Source organism: Schistocerca americana, chromosome 6, assembly GCF_021461395.2.
Source record: "Schistocerca americana isolate TAMUIC-IGC-003095 chromosome 6, iqSchAmer2.1, whole genome shotgun sequence".
Classification (NCBI taxonomy): domain Eukaryota; kingdom Metazoa; phylum Arthropoda; class Insecta; order Orthoptera; family Acrididae; genus Schistocerca; species Schistocerca americana.
This window is the reverse complement of record NC_060124.1, coordinates 521,496,104-521,517,581: the sequence shown is the minus strand read 5'-3', so window position 1 is coordinate 521,517,581 and position 21,478 is coordinate 521,496,104. Positions and strand designations below refer to the sequence as shown.

At 42.6% G+C, this 21,478-nt stretch overlaps 1 long non-coding RNA gene across 1 annotated transcript in view; it reads left to right on the top strand.

Moving 5' to 3' along the window:
• Positions 1–20,347, top strand: part of LOC124619873 — a 1,840,881-nt gene extending 1,820,534 nt beyond the window's left edge. Inside the window, exon 6 of the long non-coding RNA XR_006980155.1 lies at positions 20,278–20,347. This is a non-coding gene — a long non-coding RNA (uncharacterized LOC124619873). The remainder of the gene's footprint in view (positions 1–20,277) is intronic.
• Positions 20,348–21,478: the final 1,131 nt, after the last annotated feature.

Sequence of the window (21,478 nt, the reverse complement as noted above, 5' to 3'; positions counted from 1 at the left end):
GCCACGGTATCAACACAACACTTCGCCCTCGCTCCACGAAAGCTACGCTACGACTTCCCACTATTGCTCTGCGCTCGGCAGAGAGGCGACTATCGATAGTCAACGATGCAATTCTACGCATACAAACTGTCACTTTTTAACTATTTGACTTCTGTCATTTGTCATCGACGTCAAACTTTAAACTAAAACTTTCCCGGAACCGATTTCTTACCAGTATCAACGTCGATAAGAAACAAAGTCCGCCCCCGGAAGCTGAGTGGTCAGCGCGACAGAATGTCAATCCTAATGGTCCGGCTTCGATTCCCGGCTGGGTCGGAGATTTTCTCCGTTCAGGGACTGAGTGTTGTGTTGTCCTAATCATCATCATTTCATCCCCATCGACGTGCAAGTCGCCGAAGTGGCGTCATATCGATAGACTTGCACCCGGCGAACGGTCTACCCGACGGGAGGCCCTAGTCACACGACATTTACATTTACAAGCAAAAATCGTCGAGATTATGGACTCTTGGGATGAATGAATTGTCTATGTACATAATTAAGTTTGCACGGACCCTCATAGCGCGAGTGTTAATCGCCACTAGTTTTTTATTTATTTTTGTGTTTCTGTCGTTACTGTATTAACAGAAATACAATTTCTGTTCAAAAGTATGCCGACATCTATAAGTGGACATCAATATGTTGTGCGTCCTCCCTTTCCTTTATCATTGCTGGAACTCTGCTGGGGACACACACAGCGAGGTTGTCTGTAAAGGAATGGCAGCCCATACATTCTCAACAGCTGAAACCTGAGAAGGTAATGATACTGGACGATTGGTTCTGGAGCGAATTTGACATTGTAACTCACCCCAAAGTGGCTCCGTAGGTTAAGATCGTGACTGGCCAGAGCAACCCAGTTTAGGAAAGTTATTGTCTACAAACGATGGCCTCGAAGATGCTGCTTTATGAAAGGTGCATTGTCATACTGACGCGAACTACCATCGTCTCCGAACAATTACTTTACTCTACAGTGTTCATGTCCTTCCACATTTAGCGTTTTCCCACACACTGACAGCGAAAAATGCACCTAAACCGTAACACCACCTGCTCCGAACTTCGCTGTTGGCGCCACACGTGATGACAGGAAACATTTGCCAAACGAAACCCTTTCATTGGACGGCCAGAGGGTATAGCGTGGTTCAACATTCCAAATCATTCGTTTTCAGTCATCAACTGTACAGTGGCGCGGTGCCTTACACCACCTCAACTGTAGCGTAGAACTGAGTACAGAAATGTGTGGACTATGAGGAACCGCTCGCCAATCGAAACCTACTCTTTTCCGCCCCATACACACAGTCATTGCACTAACTGGACTCCTGGGAGCAGTTTGGAACTAACGAGTGAGTCTTTCTGCTGATTTGCCAGCCGCTGCGTCCGAGCGGTTCAAGGCGCTTCAGTCCGAAACCGCACTGCTGCTACGATCGCAGGTTCGAATCCTGCCTCTGGCATGGATGTGTGCGTTTCCACTGCTAGTTAGAATAGTCGACTTGGGCAACTTTAGAAGGGTTGAAATGTCGCGGATGGACTTGTTACTTAGGCAACATCCAATGCCTAGTCTACATTCGAAGTCACCTGAATTTTCCCGTCTGGCCCTTTCTGCTGTTTTAGTGTTTTTACTGGCAACACAATACATTCACCTCCTTTTTAAACTGCCGGATCTGCCTTCCGTGAGATCTAGCGCTCAATTAGACATGCTGTAGGGGTCGCCGGGTACTTCTGATGAGACCGTGTATAGGGGTAGAAGCTGAGGAAAGAATACATTGAAGTGCAAGAGTCCATAAGGGTTTTTTGGATGTCAAAATGAATGTAGTATCAGCGTTCAACTTTCCCAATACTGTCGCACCTTTTGCGTCTTTGGTGTGCATCGTGTGTAACCATATCGGATCTCTTCCATTCGGACGATTGTCTGCTAGATGACCAGTGACCTCTCTCCTCCTCGCCGGATGACCATCGGACCACGAGGAACTCTAGAATGAATCTCCCTCTTTGCAGTAGAACGTGCACTGTTCAGAAATTTCTTGGCACATTATTTGACGGACTGGGACTCGAACCCAAAACGTTGCCTTTCGCAGGCAATGTCTGACTGAGCTATCCAAACACGACTCATGATCCGTTATCACATCTTTAGTTCTGCACGTATTCCCTGAGAATGGGAGAGTTCGCGAACTGGCATACAGTGTTAACCTGCCGGAAAGTTCCATGCCTGTCTCTGCTGATTTGCTGTTGTAATCGCTGTTTTGTGTACTTTGCCGTTGGTTTGAAAAGGCTTCTACTGTTCAGCCAACTCTCAGCTGAGACAGCGTCACTCAGTCCTAGATGTGGTTGCCCCAACGATAACAAGCTGCGCATATAGTTCCCTTATATGATGACAAAGCTGCACACTTTTATTGAGTCACTCACACGGACCTGTTACGATAATGGATAGCATTACTGTACGATAACAATGATCATCTAATGAGAATGGAGGACACTCTGCGTTATACATAGCAATGCCACATAATGGTATACGAGTACAACATGCTGCCGAAAATCGTCAGGTTGAGATGGATTACCAGCAGAATTCTGTCATCCTTATTGTGGCATTTAAAAAGACGAAGTTATTGACGTATTTAAGAATGCTTGGAACATCTGACAACTGCCCGCAAGTTTCCTGGAAGGACTATTAGTTTTAGTACTGAAGAAATATCCATCAAGAAGCATAGTATCCTAGAGGAGATAACTTTGATGCAAGCAGGGTACAAAATTATGATCGGAGCTATTAATTCCATACTAAAGCAGGTAATGAAAAAAATGACAGGGGAACACTATACCTTCTCAGTACCCGGAAGCAATGTCATATACACATTCAGCGTCTTCCGTAAAATAATAGCAATAACGAACAACTGCTGATTATAAACCTCATTCTGTTGACTTCTCTAAAGTATTTGACAGGATCTGCCTGTTCAAAACTGTGGAGGCTTTTGGAATTAGTAATAAATTCAGACAGATCATCAAACTATTGTTGAATGGTACAAAATCAAATATAATGACAACGGGAAAATAACAGGAGCCGTTGGCATTAAGCGATCAATGACACGGGGTTGTCCACTACCAGTGGCTCTTTAACGCAGACGCAGGGGTGCGATTATTCAGGAAAATGAACAGGGCGATCCCTACTTTGGCGTTATTATGGAAAAAGTTTGTGTGCGGGTCATTCGCCGAGGATTTAAGCGTATTTATTTCAGCACGGGATCAGATAGTAGCTGTCAGAAGCAGTCTTGATAGCCATAGAATCTTACTGGAGCCATTATCAACCATAATAAATCTTGAATAATGAACCTTGGTCTTGGTGTACGGTTAGACAGTGTATCCTTGTAGCGATAAAGATCCAAAGTCTAGGGATCGACCACGTCTCAGATCCACTAAAGATGCCGGCCTGCAATTGGCGTTCAATGTTGCACAAAGTTTGAGCCAGCGTCGAAGAGGTCTCAATGAGTAGTCTGAAATGCATCAAAATTCAAAACTGGTAAAAGACTGCTTCGTATCAGGGGTTTTCTAAGTCACGTCCATACTGCCAGTATCGTCAAAAATACGAATAGTTGAGAGTATCATGTCAGCTCTCGAATATTTCAAAGTAAAATACAAGACTTTAACATTACCTTGCGAGAAAACAGGAATCGGCTTGAGTGATTTAGAGGAAACATTGGAAGGCTTTGGTACTACACAGTGTTATTCAAAGAACAAAAGTAAACTTTCCAAATTTGATGGCTATCCTTACAAACTCTTTTACGCCTGACGCTGGAAAAATCCGCCCAAAACCTAGCATCTTGAGAACGGCAGGAATGTAGAGTAACTACGTACGTCGGAGCAATAGAATGTGTACAGCAAGGAAATGGTATGACTACTTTACAAAACCAACATCTCCAAACACTCTCAGAACCCCGAACAAGTATAATTTTTTTTAACTGGCCTGACGTCTTGAAAAATTTTAATAACCGTCAATTAACAACAAATACCAGATCGACGTGATATAAAGTTGTCAAGGAAAGTATTTCAGTACATAATAAGCTACATACTGTTCACTTAACTGTATAAATGTAACAACGAAAACACCTCAACACACAGGTTTACGTTTTGCACAGCCAACGAAGTATGGCAGAGGCTTCAAGGAAGCCTTGATGTCATAGTAAGAACGGCGGTACAGCACGTTCGCATAGAACAGTTACTACAGTTACTACGGACAGCTGTAAGGCGATTTGCAATCCTTAAACACAGTAAGATTATCTGGCCAGTTTGTTCACAATATAATGATCGAGGGCAAGCTAGAGCTCTTGAAATTCAGATACAGACTCGCTGCATTAAACGATGAACTGCAGAAGATACGAAAATTTAGAGTGATATTTGCTAACAATGTTTTGGCATGAGATTCTTGTACTTAGTATTGAAACCATTCACTTCCTTGTTGTTGCGAGATCTTTCAGCAATATAAAATTCGACTTTATAGTAATGGTGGGGATACATAAGTAAATTTATGTAAAGCCTATGATTCAATGCATTATAAAAGAAAGGAAATGAAGTATTGTGCATTTATCAAAATTTTTGTGATGCAGAAATAGTATTTCTGCATTAAACTTTGTTCGTCTTATCTTCTGTGATCATTATTCGATGTTTCGACTGCTTCGTGGACTTTGCATATTTTACATTCTCTGGTTAGCATGTATATGTTCAAAAAATCTATAATCTAGTCACATTATGCGTGGTGTTACAATACCTTGGAGTTTACTTCTTGCCTTAAACATGTTTTTTAACACGTTCTCTTACTGTTCTTCCAGTTTCGCGGATGCGTATTACTTGGCAAGGCGAAACGGTCATCTTCCACATTGTCACCACGGCCGAGTTAACGCTCGAAAAGCAGGGGACAAGACTTATTTCCTTGTGCTTTTGTCCAACGGCTTCGCAGGGTCGACATTGTTACGGTCATATTTGGCAGGGTTAATTTAAGGGGTGGCCGGATGCCCTTCCGAAAAGCAGGGGTCATGGGTTGGGAGAAATGTCAGAAGAGCGTACACTCAAGTACCTTCGCAAGTGGAGCCCTATGACACACTATTCGTAAGTATGTGCCACTTAATGAAGTGCCCATTTAGAACCAGAGCAGAAACAGGGCGTGCGGAGTACCATGGGTGACCAGGAGACTCCGCTGACAGTATCCCTGAAACTACCTTCCCCAGTGATGTCGCTACTTTCCATAGTTGGGTATGTCGATTCATCGTCTGCTGTCTCATTCGTGTATGACTTTTCGAATCTATGCAGACAGATTTTGTTATATTTTCAATTTCCTCGTCCGTCAAAGAATCTCTCTCCAGTAGTCATCACGCACTTTTGGAGTAATAAAAAGAATTTGTAGTTCTCTAACGTAAGTATATTGAAACTTAATATCACAACATGATAAGCAAGCTCGCTTCTGCAGTAGATACGAAGGACTTATTTCAATAGTAGTACAAGTCCATTTTGTTCATATTGAGATACAGAGTCCTAAAGCTAAATGGGCGCTGAAAAATCTGCAGTTGAGATACCAGAAATATTGAAGCATATGGCTTCTTTCTGTTTGTTTGGCTCATTTATTTCAGAAGCATTATAGACAGAAAAGTGCTGGTAATGGACTTGTACCACTATTGAAATATGCCCTTCATATACTAAGGCTGGAACAGTACAGAGAAGTTTATTATCGACCCTTTGCAAGCAAGATACGCAAAATCGTGTGGTCGATTTCTAATGACAACTTTAATTTTTTCCCTGGTGAAAAGTTCTAGAAGGAGGTCCACTGAGCCTTTTGAGGCCAGCTTAGAAGCAAATCGAATAAGACACAGAGAAATAGATGCCCAATTCTCCGAAGTAACAGTTTATGTCGTAAGACTTGAAACAGCTAATTTATTAACAGCAAAAATTTCAGCTGTTATTTTTCCGGGTTAAAGAGATACATGATTGCAGCATTAGGACTATGGATCTTATTCTTTGCAGGTATCCGGACTTTCTGGTCAGGGTTTAAGTTTAGATGATACGGCGAAATCAAGAAGGGAATCATTTTACCGCAAACCTTTCAGTGATATAAAAAGGAAAGGTTGCTGTTCGTTAATTAATGTCAAAATTTCGGTTTTTATCGTCTCTGAATAATTTAATTTACTTCTCTGTATTGCCACGAGATGGCTTGAAGATTTTCTGTTTTAAGCATGCAGCAGAAGAACACACGAAAGTAAACTTAGCATTCACAACAATGTAAGACTGATCACCACTGTTGCTTATCAGTATAGTGCCACTTTGCAAAATTTATTCAAGGAATAGTGTATCAACGATTCATCTGAACAAACTACTGGCCGCTTTAATTTTTCCGTAAAAATTCTGATGTGGTGTGCTATTCCTCTAAGTCTACATCTACATCTACATTGATACTCCGCAAGCCACCCAACGGTGTGTGGCGGAGGGCAGTTTACGTGCCACTGTCATTACCTCCCTTTCCTGTTCCAGTCGCGTATGGTTCGCGGGAAGAACGACTGTTTGAAAGCCTCCGTGCGCGCTCTAATCTCTCTAATTTTACATTCGTGATCTCCTCGGGAAGTATAAGTAGGGGGAAGCAATATATTCGATACCTCATCCAGAAACGCACCCTCTCGAAACCTGGCGAGCAAGCTACACCGCGATGCAGAGCGCCTCTCTTGCAGAGTCTGCCACTTGAGTTTATTAAACATCTCCGTAACGCTATCACGGTTACCAAATAACCCAGTGACGAAACGCGCCGCTCTTATTTGGATCTTCTCTATCTCCTCCGTCAACCCGACCTGGTACGGATCCCACACTGATGAGCAATACTCAAGTATAGGTCGAACGAGTGTTTTGTAAGCCACCTCCTTTGTTGATGGACTACATTTTCTAAGCACTCTCCCAATGAATCTCAACCTGGTACCCGCCTTACCAACAATTAGTTTTATATGATCATTCCACTTCAAATCGTTCCGTACGCATACTCCCAGATATTTTACAGAAGTAACTGCTACCAGTGTTTGTTCCGCTATCATATAATCATACAATAAAGGATCCTTCTTTCTATGTATTCGCAATACATTACATTTGTCTATGTTAAGGGTCAGTTGCCACTCCCTGCACCAAGTGCCTATCCGCTGCAGATCTTCCTGTATTTCGCTACAATTTTCTAATGCAGCAACTTCTCTGTATACTACAGCATCATCCGCGAAAAGCCGCATGGAACTTCCGACACTATCTACTAAGTCATTTATATATATTGTGAAAAGCAATGGTCCCATAACACTCCCCTGTGGCACGCCAGAGGTTACTTTAACGTCTGTAGACGTCTCTCCATTGATAACAACATGCTGTGTTCTGTTTGCCAAAAACTCCTCAATCCAGCCACACAGCTGGTCTGATATTCCGTAGGCTCTTACTTTGCTTATCAGGCGACAGTGCGGAACTGTATCGAACGCCTTCCGGAAGTCAAGAAAAATAGCATCTACCTGGGAGCCTGTATCTAATATTTTCTGGGTCTCATGAACAAATAAGGCGAGTTGGGTCTCACACGATCGCTGTTTCCGGAATCCATGTTGATTCCTACATAGTAGATTCTGGGTTTCCAGAAATGACATGATACGCGAGCAAAAAACATGTTCTAAAATTCTACAAGAGATCGACGTAAGAGATATAGGTCTATAGTTTTGCGCATCTGCTCGACGACCCTTCTTGAAGACTGGGACTATCTGTGCTCTTTTCCAATCATTTGGAACCCTCCGTTCCTCTAGAGACTTGCGGTACACGGCTGTTAGAAGGGGGGCAAGTTCTTTCGCGTACTCTGTGTAGAATCGAATTGGTATCCCGTCAGGTCCAGTGGACTTTCCTCTATTGAGTGATTCCAGTTGCTTTTCTATTCCTTGGACACTTATTTCGATGTGAGCCATTTTTTCGTTTGTGCGAGGATTTAGAGAAGGAACTGCAGTGCGGTCTTCCTCTGTGAAACAGCTTTGGAAAAAGGTGTTTAGTATTTCAGCTTTACGCGTGTCATCCTCTGTTTCAATGCCATCATCATCCCGTAGTGTCTGGATATGCTGTTTCGAGCCACTTACTGATTTAACGTAAGACCAGAACTTCCTAGGATTTTCTGTCAAGTCGGTACATAGAATTTTACTTTCGAATTCAATGAACGCTTCACGCATAGCCCTCCTTACGCTAACTTTGACATCGTTTAGCTTCTGTTTGTCTGAGAGGTTTTGGCTGCGTTTAAACTTGGAGTGGAGCTCTCTTTGCTTTCGCAGTAGTTTCCTAACTTTGTTGTTGTACCACGGTGGGTTTTTCCCGTCCCTCACCGTTTTACTCGGCACGTACCTGTCTAAAACGCATTTTACGATTGCCTTGAACTTTTTCCATAAACACTCAACATTGTCAGTGTCGGAACAGAAATTTTCGTTTTGATCTGTTAGGTAGTCTGAAATCTGCCTTCTATTACTCTTGCTAAACAGATAAACCTTCCTCCCTTTTTTTATATTCCTATTAACTTCCATATTCAGGGATGCTGCAACGGCCTTATGATCACTGATTCCCTGTTCTGTACATACAGATTCGAAAAGTTCGGGTCTGTTTGTTATCAGTAGGTCCAATATGTTATCTCCACGAGTCGGTTCTCTGTTTAATTGCTCGAGGTAATTTTCGGATAGTGCACTCAGTATAATGTCACTCGATGCTCTGTCCCTACCACCCGTCCTACACATCTGAGTGTCCCAGTCTATATCTGGTAAATTGAAATCTCCACCTAAGACTATAACATGCTGAGAAAATTTATGTGAAATGTATTCCAAATTTTCTCTCAGTTGTTCTGCCACTAATGCTGCTGAGTCGGGAGGTCGGTAAAAGGAGCCAATTATTAACCTAGTTCGGTTGTTTAGTGTAACCTCCACCCATAATAATTCACAGGAACTATCCACTTCTACTTCACTACAGGATAAACTACTACTAACAGCGATGAACACTCCACCACCGGTTGCATGCAATCTATCCTTTCTAAACACCGTCTGTACCTTTGTAAAAATTTCGGCAGAATTTATCTCTGGCTTAAGCCAGCTTTCTGTACCTATAACTATTTCAGCTTCGGTGCTTTCTGTCAGCGCTTGAAGTTCCGGTACTTTACCAACGCAGCTTCGACAGTTGACAATTACAATACCGATTGCTGCTTGGTCCCCGCATGTCCTGACTTTGCCCCGCACCCGTTGAGGCTGTTGCCCTTTCTGTACTTGCCCAAGGCCATCTAACCTAAAAAACCGCCCAGCCCACGCCACACAACCCCTGCTACCCGTGTAGCCGCTTGTTGCGTGTAGTGGACTCCTGACCTATCCAGCGGAACCCGAAACCCCACCACCCTATGGCGTAAGTCGAGGAATCTGCAGCCCACACGGTCGCAGAACCGTCTCAGCCTCTGATTCAGACCCTCCACTCGGCTCTGTACCAAAGGTCCGCAGTCAGTCCTGTCGACGATGCTGCAGATGGTGAGCTCTGCTTTCATCCCGCTAGCGAGACTGGCAGTCTTCACCAAGTCAGATAGCCGCCGGAAGCCAGAGAGGATTTCCTCCGATCCATAGCGACACACATCATTGGTGCCGACATGAGCGACCACCTGCAGATGGGTGCACCCTGTACCCTTCATGGCATCCGGAAGGACCCTTTCCACATCTGGAATGACTCCCCCCGGTATGCACACGGAGTGCACATTGGTTTTCTTCCCCTCTCTTGCTGCCATTTCCCTAAGGGGCCCCATTACGCGCCTGACGTTGGAGCTCCCAACTACCAGTAAGCCCACCCTCTGCGACTGCCCGGATCTTGCAGACTGAGGGGCAACCTCTGGAACAGGACAAGCAGCCATGTCAGGCCGAAGATCAGTATCAGCCTGAGACAGAGCCTGAAACCGGTTCGTCAGACAAACTGGAGAGGCTTTCCGTTCAGCCCTCCGGAATGTCTTTCGCCCCCTGCCACACCTTGAAACGACCTCCCACTCTACCACAGGTGAGGGATCAGCCTCAATGCGGGCAGTATCCCGGGCAACCACAGTCGTAGTCCGATCAGGGGATGCGTGGGACGAGCTGGCCGTCCCCGACAAACCCCCATCCCGACCCCCACAGTGATGCCCATTGGCAACAGCCTCAAGCTGTGTGACCGAAGCCAACACTGCCTGAAGCTGGGAGCGAAGGGATGCCAACTCAGCCTGCATCCGAACACAGCAGTTGCAGTCCCTATCCATGCTAAAAACTGTTTTGCTAAGAACGTCTGAACTAATCTACAGAGAGCGCAAACAAATCGACAAAATTTAAACGGTTATTAAAATACAAGATTGCCTAGTAAATGCAGTAATGCTGCTACTTGCGCACTGCTGACACTGCTCGGCGGCGGAAGGAGACTAAGCGAAATTACACTATTCAGGTACTAAAACACGATGCTACACTCTCAAATACTATAATACGCCCGAAATTTATGAATTAAACAATGCAAGAACCAAAAACACGCAAACAAATTAAGAATTAAACTATGTAACAAATGAGTGAGCTAGGAGTATACGACTTGCTGCTCAGCTGCTTATCCAACGGCGGCAGGGAGCACACTGACTGCGACCAACCGACACTGGCCGTTCAAAACAAAACAGTAGACAAACGACTACGCGAATTTACACTATTCAGGTACTAAAACGCGATGCTACAACTCTCAAATACTATAATACGCTCGAAATTTATGAATTAAACAATGCAAGTACCAAAAACACGCAAAGAAATTAAGAATTAAACTATGTAACAAATGAGTGAGCTAGGAGTATACGACTTGCTGCTGCAGCTGCTTATCCAACGGCGGCAGGGGGCAGGGGGCACTTACATCCAAACACAGTGACTCCTTGGACCGGGAGCATTATTGAAATATAATCCTATGGATGGAACAGATTTTACTGTTTCTTTTCTGTTCTAGAATTGCAGTTCTATTTGACAGAAACTGTGGAATGTTTGCAAAGATGGTATGTGGATGCATTGTTCATAATGGCGCGGAAACTGCAGTCTAATAACACATTGCCTATGTCATCAATGAAATATTTGTGGGTTGCTTTTGTAACATGCTCCATTAAGCACATTAGTCGCTGATTCTGTAATTTGCGCACCATTGATATACTTTACTTTTGCTTGTCAACATTTGGCTCAAATGGTTCAAATGGCTCTGAGCACTATGGGACTTAACATTTGAGGTCATCAGTCCCCTAGAACTTAGAACTACTTCAGCCGAACTAACGTAAGTACATCACACACATCCATGCCCGAGGCGGGATTCGAACCTGCGACCGTATCAGTCGCGCGATTCCGGACTGCAGCGCCTAGAACCGCTTGGCCACCACGGTGGCTTGTCAACATTTGTTTGCACCTTCCATGGTTTTCTCTGTCGCCACTATCACACCGTTCTCGTTCTCAGTGTTATGTAGTGGTCACTCCTTAGGTAACAAGTTTTATCAGGCGTGCAGGCTGAACTTGTGTAGTGGTGGCGCTATAGGTACAGGAGGCAGCGCTTGGGAGCTGGTGAAGGCAGCTGTCATATGCCCGAAGATGTCGTCTAGAAACCGCTGTCTAACACTTGTTTATTGTTAGTGATTTTACCGTACATATTGTCTTCTCCGGCACTGCGGAAGGCGCGCAGCATCGCTCTCTCAACAGCGACAAGGAATGTGGACGCAGCACCCAGGTGTTGCGTGGATTAGGATCCAGCAGTGACGGTGTGCAGGTAGCCGGAAAAGGCGCGAACTAACCGTAGTCCGCCGGAAATTCGTGCTGTCCACATCATTGCTCTCGAAGGCAGATGTGTGCTTATACATGTGCCGACACCATATCACATGCGACGGACGTGATAGCCCTGGGCCGAAATCAGAAGATAGGTGTTACCACGTACAGCCAGGGAGGCGGTACTCAGGGCCCTTAGCCATAAGGTTGACGGCAGTAACTTGTTATGGCCCTCCAACAGGGTAAATCCCTGGCTCGTCAGGATCGTGAACCAGTTATGGAAGAGACTAAACAACAGTGGCGGTTTCCAGCGGCGAAGACCCAATGCAGCTGGCGGTCTCGGAAGCGAAGTTTACACTCAGGCGGAAAGCATCATATCATGATTCGCCATCCACGTTATAGTACAGAGATACAGATGGGACGACCAGACACTGACAAGGGAACCTCCCCATCGCACACCCCTCATATTTAATTATGAGTTGGCACAGTGGATAGGCCTTGAAAAACTGAACACAGATCATTCGAGAAAACAGGAAGAAGTTGTATGGAACTATGAAAAAAATAACCAAATTATCAAACTGAGTAGTCCATGAGCAAGATAACCAACAACAAGGAGGACGTGAGTTTCGGAGCGCCGTGGTCCCGTGGTTAGCGTGAGCAACTGCGGAGCAAGAGTTCATTGGATCAAATCTTATCTCGGCTGAAAATTTTTCTTCCTTTATTTTCGCAAAGTTACGATCTGTCCGTTCGTTGATTGACGTCTCGGTTCACTGTAATAAGTTTAGTGTCTATGTTTTGCGACCGCACCGCAAACTTACAGTTCGGAAAATATTCATTGATCTTGTTATTGAAGTCGCGAGCTATATTTGCTGGATTCATATTGCCCACGGAATACATCTCACGTATTTAATGCACTCCCGTCCAAAGTAGCGAACAGTCAACTGCCAGCCAGGGAGTCTCGTTAACAGGGATACTCTCTCTTCCGTGCGCTGTAGTCGACTGACGTCGTATGTTTCGATGTTTGTTTAGGTGTAGCATCCGCATCCTACGGTGCAGTTACCTCGCATCGGACGGACGGACGGACAGATAATAATTGTATGAAAATAAAAGAATAAACTCTTCACTCGAAGGAAGACTTGAACGAATGACCTCTAGTTCTGCAGCTGCTCACGCTAACCACGGGACTACGGCGCTCCTAAGCTCACTTTGTCCTTGATGTGGCGTATTTTGCACATGGCCTACTCAGTTTGATAATTTGGTTATTTTTTTCATAGTTCCACACAACTTCTTCCAGTTTTCTCGAATGATCTGTGTTCAGTTTTTCAAGGCCTATCCACTGTACCAACTTATAACTAAATCTGAGGGGGGTGCAATGGGCAGGTTCCCTTGTGAGACTGAGGTCTCAGAAATTGAGTATTTAAGCGCGACATAACATCAATGCAGCCGGCGATGTCGTCATTTCATCTCATTTACCAAGAGGTGTCATCGGACTTGTCTCCGCCCTGGTGCCACAGTTTTGACGCGTGCCTCTTTACCTACGCATGTTCCGTCATTGATGGACCGCTGTGTAGTAGCTGCGTTTCACGATCGCAGTGCGATGTAACAGCGCATACTATTTGAACTATAATGTAGCTGCACCGTGTCACATAACACAATTAGTTCTTGTAACGGACGGGTAACCACTTAGCGTTGCTAATTAATACTTTTCCGCAGTTGCAGGATGTGGAGGCCCTGAAGCACGTCCGATGTAGATAGGCTGAAGTCGATTACCTTGTGTTAACAGAAAAACTATTATTCTTAAAGACTCTGGCTATGAGGTCACTTGCAAATGCAAGTGCAGTAGTTTCCTCGTTCTTCTTGTCTGCGTCGTTATTATTAGCGCTCCGTTTGACGGCTCAATTTATGGTTAGATCATCGTAGACGTCAGACCTCGATGTTTTCCTAAGAAAAATGTGATAATGCTCTCTTCCTGGCAACGATGCGGACCTCTGGGCTGAGTAGTGGTGCGAAGCGGCATCTAGACACCTGTCTAAGTTGGTTGCTTTCCTGTAAACTTATACAATGTTCTTGGGTGCGTTGCCTGTTTCCACCTCTCTCCATGTACAGGTACATCCAGCACTGTCGAACATGATCGTTTTGTCAGCGCAAGTGTTGTGGTGTGAGGATGAATGGGCATAACGACACCACCGTCACTGAACGTGGTTCACTCAAAAGTCAACGTTAATGTCACTCGGCCGTCCTTTCTCACGTGCGTCTTTTCAGGGCTGCATTCGGCTCTGACTTCATTTGTGATGATACGCGACCACATGGAACAGCACAAAAGGGAGAGATCTTGTAACGAGAGGACATTCGGCGAATGGACTGGCATGCCCCTGCCGTTGACGTAAATCGCATCAATCACCTGTGAGATGCGTAGCACGTATACGTGCTCCAATGACCATTCACCTGTTGTCAAGCGCGGTGCTAGAGGAATCTAAGGCGCTAACACAAGAACTCCTTACCTCTCTTATGTCCGGCATGGTAGTAAGTTGCAGAACGTGTACTGTCGTCGGTGGTGGTCACGTACCCTAATAAGAACCAAGTCCTGCCCTTAGTAATGTACAGAGGACCATCATGAATTACGATGACTTCTTTGTAATCATTGTCTTTGAATAAAAGTTTCATTTCTATTGAACGGATTTTAAGGTTCAAATCATGGCCAGAAAAGGAGCATAAAGGTTCAGAAAATGCATACAAAAAGGTGCAAAGAAGGTGCTGATGAATTTACTTTATTTGTGTTTAAGCGAGCTATATTAACTTTCTTCATCTCATTACCATTATTTCGTCTTACTACTGTTTACATGAAGTTTCTCCCTTGTTCAGTGACTTATAAGTTGCATTTGTGACCTGATTAATACCTTCATTTGTAATTTTCAAATTCTTAACAGGTATTAAGGTTTTAGCAATTGTAAAGCATTATTTTGCTGTCGTGTTTTATGTCATATGTGCAGGGGATAATACTGCTATATTCAACATATTTAGGGCGTTCCTTACTATCAACTGCTATTTTATAAAACATTTCATAGGGATTGTAACGTAGGGCCTAAGTATACACATTGTACCTTGTGGTCTTGGCAGTTGAAAGGTCTACATAGCTTTTTCCATTCTGTAAGTATTCTTCACATTTGCATACGTATCACGAAAATTAACGTTATTTGTAACCCAAATGTTTTATCGACTGTAACCCGAGACCAAGGTTTTGGCTTGGGTTGGGTTGTTTGGGGAAGGAGACCAGACAGCGAGGTCAGCGGTCTCATCGGGTTAGGGAAGGACGGGGAAGGAAGTCGGCCGTGCCCTTTCAAGGAAACCATCCCGGCATTTGCCTGGAGCGATTTAGGGAAATCACGGAAAACCTAAATCAGGCTGGCCGGACGGGGGATTGAACCGTCGTCCTCCCAAGGTTTTCCTACAGTTATGTTACAGTATGATTTAGTAATGGATGAACTGAAGTTTCATGGCATGTGTAAATCGTGAAATATGACACTTCATTACTGACCAGTTCATATTTCTATTTTCACACAATTTTGTTATTCAGTAGGTGTGAAATGTCTGTGTAACTGACATAATGAAGTAAAGTGTTATTTCTGTATTTATTATTGGTTAGATGTTTCTGTTTGTATCATTAATGTTATGTAAATATTGTAGTTTTGATTTATAATCACAACCAATGTATATAACATCCATAATAATAGGTCTTGGTTTTATGTTACTGGTAACGTGGTTTTAGCTTCATGTCAGTTGTAACTCGAGGTCCTACATGTATTCCTTATTGATCTGTAATGTAGGTTTACTATCTCATACACCTTCCTGAGATCCTCTGTCTCTTCAATTGAGGGTTTTACTATAAAAATCGGAAAAGTTTCAAAACCGTTTTTTTGGCTAATATCGACTTGCTCTTCTCCGGCTTCAAATCTATATCATGACGCAATTAGTTTCGGCAGAAGCCATAAAGATCCAAAGGAAAATCCATTGAAAATGTTGCTATTCTACAAAAATCAGGCTAGTCCCTTGTTTTTCCTACAAAAGCTGGAAAATTCCAGAATTCGTTTGTTTCCCGTTCTTGGCTCCCTGTCCTCATTTTACTATACTGGTTACTGTGCAATACATTAAGAGCAAACGTCGCTGGAGTGCAGATGGGAAGTTGTAATCTTGCAGCTGCATTTCCCTACAAGTTGAAAATTGAAGGTTAGGGGTATTCTGATTTGTAAAGTAGTTTCCGTTAGCTTTCATGGAATAATCAAGCACAGGCTGTACAGAGTCCGGAAGATTACTGTAGTGTGTACAAATTTAGACCACATAGCGTATGGAGAACAGCGATGATGCTCGTATATTTTAGTTAAAATGAACAGTGAAGATCGTAATAGTATTTTTTTTTTATTTACCGGCTTCGGCTTATGTAGAACCAGCACCAGCCAGAGGGGGACAAACATTCTGAAGACGGCTTTTACATAAGCCGAAACCGGTAAATAAAAATAAAAAAAATGTTACTGTGATCAAGAACGTTCATTTTAACTTAAATAGTACTTTAATGTACGGGCAGTGTTAGAGAGATAAAAGAGATTCCCAAAACAGATAGAAAAAAGACACCAGAGCCGATTGTTTAGTTGACTGAATATCATATAAACTCCTTTAATCAAGGCAACCACACTCTCCTCTGCTTGATAAAATCGAAACTACCTGCCACAAGATTCGACCATAAATGGTATGCATTTTGCTGTTTACACAACTACGATATGAGTCTTCTCTGTTTAAGCTACTGAACAGTATACAAATCTTTTAAAAAGCATTTTGGGTATCCCAGTGTCTGATACATGTACCATATGTAATTCATTGCACAGTGCAATAAAAGCTGAGGAAAGAACCAATTAGTAGCTCAAAAGACAGTCCACTTGAAAACGGCACAAGATTTTGTAAGCATGAAACGAAACTTGATTCTAAAAGTGAAACAAGGGCACATTAACTGTATTTCATTAGATTTTCGGTAAAATGGTCCCTTACCGCACTTGCAATTAAATACCATTTACTACGCATGGAAATTATGGTACCATGTTTTTGGGCTCACCATCTGGCAGATGACTCACTTATGTTTACCGTTATCTTCAAAATGAAGGAAGGGAGGGTCCTAACGAAGTCATGTGCATGATTCTGAACTGCTATAACAACATTCCATTAGAAAACATAAGTGATGAGTTTGTTCTGCTTAGTGATGTGTGTCCTGGGCTGAACAACAATAAAGTTATGGTTCAGTTCATGTTCAGGCAAGTGAACATCTTGAAGATCTACAAATGGATGAAATATTTGTTCCAGAGTAAGGAAACAGCTGTTTACCAAACGATAAAGACTTCACACCGATAGGGAAGCGCAAGACAAAGATTAAAGGAACGTCTGAAATTTGGGTCGGGAAAACTGTTGAAGTCCGTACACTACTTACCCAATCCAGCTGAACATAATGAAACATCATGATTTCGTTAACATCAAACGTGCTTTTGAACCATTCTGTTTGATAAGGCGTAAATTTCCACTCAAACTGCAGCAGGTATAGATGACTCACAATTATGTGGATGATACGTTTTGTGTCTCATTGCGTTACTCTCACTTTGGCCCGTGGTACATTCAAATCATTATTAAGAGAAATACTAATGCAGAATGTACTGCTTTGGATTTACATCAGTTGTACGACAAGAACCCAGATATTCAGGCGGCTAAAGAAAGAGATTTTCCTAACCTGATGCAGTTCCTGAAAGAATAAACCAAAGACTTCTACAAGATATTTATTTATGGTACTCCAAATCAAACCTGTAATGTAAAGGAGGAAATGGAAGTTTCAGTTGATGATGATAATGATAGCAGTGATGGCTGGAACAGTGGGAATAACTAAGTCTGTTTTCCAGTTTGTTGTAAAGGAAATAATACTGTCTTGTGTTCATTGTCACATACCCTCCAAACAGCATTTTGAAAACACACTACATTTGTCCAGAAAAAATTATTAGAGCTTCATTCTTTCTTAATTTTCTACTAGTACCAGGCAAATTCGATGAGACTGTGCTCCTACGAAATAATTATAGACCGTAAACTTAAAGACGAACATAAGTGAAAAAGGTATTCCTGTTTAACATGCTATGAGTACGTGCCATGAGTACGTTTGATCACTTTTCAGACGTCAGTTTAAATAGTGGAAAGATTTTTTTACTTTTCTTGTTCCGGAAAAGTCACAGTTTTGTACTTGCCTGGTTTTTAAAATAAGTCCCTCAACTGCTTACTAATTTCTTTTATTATGTTTCCAATAGTTTGGCCACACTATTTTTGAGCACACGATGTCTAAGGGGCAAACAAATATCTTTTACATACTTTCATGATATTACATGAAAGCTCCTTTTTCTATTAGATAAGTGAGTTGACAGATATTTTTTTGTCATGATCTATTATGGTTGTTTACCTTTTATTTTATGTTTGATAAGCATAACACTTGATATTGTAATGAAAATTTTTAGTACTGACATGTCTCCATTGAATGGTAAGCTCAATTATCGTATTTACTGTTTAGAAATGTCCTTCGTACAAAGAGTTTATTATACCATTATACGGCTCTTTCAGAACATTATTTTATTTGCACATTTTACTTGATTCACATGTTGTACAAGTTACCGTCGTTTAGCCTCTTTTTTCCTTGATCCTATACTCATATACAATACTATATTGGTTTTTGATGGTGAACACATGGTGCCAACACTGGAATTAGTCTTGTTAACTGATGTTCTCTCTGACTTTACCAATGATTATATTTCAGATATTCTTATGCTTTTACTCTGGCATATTAGACGCTTTCGTCATCTCAGGTCACATAGGCCTAAGATGGTAGTCGCCTGTGAAGGGTCGTGGGTCTATGTGCAACTTACGGAAGTTTTCCAAGTTAGTGTCAAAATCTTGTTATCTTGAGATACACATTTTGTCATTGTCCAATTTTGTATACAGAAGTGTCTTCTGCAAAAAATATGCATTTTTAGACCAACAGATTTTATAAATTTGTAATTACTGTATATGATGCTGATGTTCAGAGATAGAAGTCGTATATTTCGATCTTTTTCGTTTGTAAATAATTTACATAGTTTTTCTGTTTGCACCGTCTTACAGATGGTAGTGGTCGAAATGACCGGAACCGGTCAAGAGTAAATACAGCTGATGACAAATAAAAATGCTTCTATCTAAACAAACGGCAGTGTTTGAAGTGCTTTCGTGGCCGGGAATTTGAGTTGCTCATTTAATGACGTCGCATTGTACTGAACGAATAATCGCGATTCTGTATCACCCAGGGATTACCATTATCTGTAAGTATGTTGATGACTCAGGGAAATGTTCCACCCTTGCAGTGTTTTGGAAGGGCACCGCGGTATTACCTCAACGTTATGGTGTGCAGAGCCATCAGGTGTAACTATAATCTGCGGGAGACAGCAATTGAGAGAGCTCTGATGAAACAAAAATACGTGACAATCTTGCGTCCTTATGGGTTACCCCTCATTTGACAGTATATGGTGAGATTTTTCAACAGGACAATGCTCTTCTACACGTGTTATATGTGTCTGTGTACTGTATGCGTGATTCTGAGGAACTCTTCTGGTCAGAAAAATCCCCAGATCTGTCCCCAACAGAACATATGTGGGACTATGTCGGACATCAACTTCATCTCAGTGGCAGTATGGACGATATTAAGGGCCAGTTGTGGGCGAACTTCTCTCAGGACAGGGTTCGATGGCTGCATGACGAACTCTCCAACCGAATCAGCGCTTGTATTCAGGCCAGAGAGTTCGCAACATCAAACTGATAAGTGGGCTCTTACTGCCGAGTTCTTCTTGAATTTGACTCCATTTTGGAAATACTTGGAAATTTGTGCTAAGGTCTTATGGGACTAAACTGCTGAGGTCATCGGTCCCTAAGCTTACGCACCACTTAATCTAATTTAAACTAACTTACGCTACCGACAACACACCCACACCCATGCCCGAGGGAGGACTCGGACCTCCGACGGGGGGAGCCGCGCGGACTGTACAAACCGCCTCAGACCGTGCGGCTCCATTTTGTAATCTCCGACATAGTATAACGTATCTGCTCGAACTGTGGAGATTCTTATCATTATCTCCTTTCCTTGTAATTGAGTCACTTTTTTCGTCAGGCAGTGAACTTCGAACTTTTATTTTATTGAACAAAATGTATATTATCTCCTAAAATGTTGTCACGAAGTTCGGCGTAGCTTTCGTAATCCACACGCCGTCAGTAGTCCTTGCACACTTTATTTTATTTTTAATGTGTTGATTTGATAGTAAAATTTAACTGTGATTTTGCACAAATTACGTTGTAAATTGTGATACGAGTGATAGCAAGGCGTCCTTAAATATAAAGTTATTCAAAACATACTTTTTCTGCGTTGTTGCAGGAATGCTATGGAGGATACATGGACTTGGACGTAACTCGCCTCAGCGACCAACAGGCGACATACTTTGAGGCGTGACGCTGGACAAGGTTTGTCGATAAATAATGTGAAATTGTTGCTGTAGATTTTAAGTAGTGTGTCACCGAAGACAACAAAGAATTAGTCGCTTCCCGTAAAATTGTGAAACGAAGTAGAGCATAGTGGGGTAACTAAATAACGAAAAAATGGTAGTGTGCGAGGAGCTGAGTGCACTTACAAGCCAGTTGAGACCAACTTTATAATCGCGCTATGGTCCACCTTTGGAACTAAGCATAGGTGTGATTCTGAGGAGGAGAGACCAGGGGGGAGGGGGGGGGGGGGTTAAAATTGTTGAGAAAGAGAGAGAGAGGAAGAGAGACCAACCTTGATTACAGAAAGGAAATTAAATTCTCTGCAGATAACAGTAGCAATGCAGAGATGAAAACGCTTGCACAGGATAGACTACCTTCCGTAGCTGCGTCAGACTAGTCTACAGTCTGAAGACCACAACAAGAAAAATTTTAACGTCAGATTATCACGTCAAAGTTTAGCAAAGTTGAGTTCGGTAATGAAGCTTACGAGGTCCTGAGGTAGCCATATTGCTTTTATCTATGGAGAAGAAATTATAACTTTGAGGTTCGCCGATGACATTGTAATTCTGTCAGAGACAGCAAAGAACTTGGAAGAGCAGCTGAACGGAATGGACAGTGTCTTGAAAGGAGGATATAAGATGAACATCAGCAAAAGCAAAACGAGGATACTGGAATGTAGTCGAATTAAGTCGGGTGATGCTGAGGGAATTAGATTAGAAAATGAGACACTTGAAGTAGTAAAGGAGTTTTGCTATTTGGGGAGCAAAATAACTGATGATGGTCGATGTAGAGAGGATATAAAACGTGGACTGGCAATGGCAAGGAAAGTGCTTCTGAAGAAGAAAAATTTCTTAACATCGAGTATAGATTAAATGTCAGGAAGCCGTTTCTGAAAGTAATTGTCTGTAGTGTAGCCATGTATGGATGTGAAACTTGGACGATAAATAGCTTAGACAAGAAGAGAATAGAAGCTTTCGAAATGTGGTGCTACAGAAGAATGCTGAAGATTAGATGGGTAGATCACATAAATAATGAGGAGGTATTGAATAGAATTGGGGAGAAGAGGAGCTTGTGGCACAACTTGACTAGAAGAA